At 39.4% G+C, this 1,982-nt stretch overlaps 1 non-coding gene across 1 annotated transcript; it reads right to left on the minus strand.

Moving 5' to 3' along the window:
• Positions 1-723: 723 nt before the first annotated feature.
• On the minus strand, positions 724-796 carry TRNAF-GAA. The gene has a single exon. It is a non-coding gene; the product is annotated as a tRNA-Phe (tRNA).
• Between the last annotated feature and the right edge of the window lie 1,186 nt (positions 797-1,982).

Consider the following 1,982-nt stretch of genomic DNA (forward strand, 5'->3'; position numbering starts at 1 on the left):
TCTAGGTTACAAACCTAAAATTTGATGATACCCCTGACATTCTCCCCAAGGAAATGTCCGCATGAACACTCAAATTTACATTCAGTTTCAGAGACTTTAAAGACCTCCTGCTGCTTATGGATGCCAGGTAAGAACCTTTGGAATCGAAGCTAAATCCCTTCGCAGAAATTAAAACATGGTGGGAAAATAGCCATTCACATTTACCATATAAAACAAAGAATTGTTAATACAGAGGGTACAGTGGAACGATGGCCTTTAACACTGCCTTATTAGTTTGAGGAGTAAAGGGTCCTTAGAAACAATTCACATCTCATAGCTCTAGCTTGCAAAGTTCTTAGACACCAGAAATAATAATGATAGTCAAAGCAAAGGTCATTTTGTACCAACCACATGCCAGGCCTCTGGCACCAAACTGTTCATTTATTTAACAAGTAGTTATCAAGAATTTTAGTGGTCATTTAAAATAAGTTAATACACAGAGAAAGCTTAAAGGATAGCTTGACATACAGCAAGTACTCAAGATAAGTTAGCTATTATTATTACAGTCAGGAAGTACTAAGGTATTGGGGGTTTAGTAAAAAGGCCCACCAGGGCACCTGACACCACCCCTCCCTGAAAAGTCATTGACCCACTCAAAACATAATAACCAAATATTCCCCTTAAAGCTTATATTTTGGTTAAGACTGCCAGGAAACTACATTTAGTGCAAAAACCCAGAACTACTGCTGAAACCCGGGATCGAACCAGGGACCTTTAGATCTTCAGTCTAACGCTCTCCCAACTGAGCTATTTCAGCTTGTTCAGGTGACTTCTCCTGAATAACTATAATGGAATAATAGTTGTTTTATAATAATAAAAAAAATCAATACTCAGAGTCAGCTGGAAGTAGGCATTTAACAAATCTTCAGAGATGATGAGGTAAGATCCCTGTTTACAAGCTAGACGTAATAAATAATTTCGCTTTTCTCAGTTCTGTGTTTAAATGCCCTGCAATCTGTTTTTTCCATTTAAAAATAAATCATGGACTTTTTTCACGTCCAAAAAATACACATCTTTACTTGGAATTTCCATCCTAATATATGCTTAATTTCTAGAAAAATGGCAGCTTGGTCCACTTAAAAATTTAATTAAGTATCACTTTTTCATAAAAGCAATGTCCCCAGACTTCCCTGGCTGTCCAGTGGTTAAGACTCCGTGCTCCCACTTCTGGGGGCACGGGTTGGATCCCTGGTCAGGGAACTAAGATCCCACACACCACATGGCACAGCTGAAGAAAAAAAAAAAGCAATGTTCCCATAAGCTCATTAACATAGCCAGGATTGGAAACTAGCTAAAGGCTAAAGCTCCAAAGAGATCACTAAAGTGTAATGCAGACCAAAAAAATATGAACAAGAAAGATGAAATAAACTGAAAAGCTCTGTGGTAATAGAATAACAGGCCTCCAAAGGTACCCAGGTCCTAATGTTACCTGTTGTGGGGTCCTGTTGCTCCCTGCTCAAAAAGCTGCTCAAAAATCAGTACTCGAGAGAGAGACAAATGTTGGTAGAAAGGAAAGTTGCTTGTAATCAGAATTCCGGCAATCTGGGGATATGACGGGCTCAGTGTCCCGCAGAAACCATCTCTGAAGATTCTGCTTGGCCATGAAAGTTTTTAAAGGGAAAAAGGGAGGTAATCTCCATTAATCATTGAGATGGGGGGGTCAGAGTCCTCACCACCCCCCACTGTGCGCAGGCTTGTTGACTTCTTGTGATTTTTCTTTAGATGCTATCTTGTGCATACAGTTTGTTCACGAGATGACTGAAGGGGAAACTAGGAAAAAGATCTGGTTATCTGTCAATTACTTATTCTTCATTTCTACTTCTTTGATCTCTGGAAAGAACCAACAGATTAGTAAAGGTGTTGTGTGATCAAAAGATTTGAAAGGTGTGTTAGGGCTGGAGATAAGTAGCGCATGGGGGTCCCTGGTTTAATATTAGTGACAG

This window comes from Balaenoptera musculus, chromosome 7 (genome assembly GCF_009873245.2).
Source record: "Balaenoptera musculus isolate JJ_BM4_2016_0621 chromosome 7, mBalMus1.pri.v3, whole genome shotgun sequence".
In the NCBI taxonomy this organism is placed as follows: Eukaryota; Metazoa; Chordata; class Mammalia; order Artiodactyla; family Balaenopteridae; genus Balaenoptera; species Balaenoptera musculus.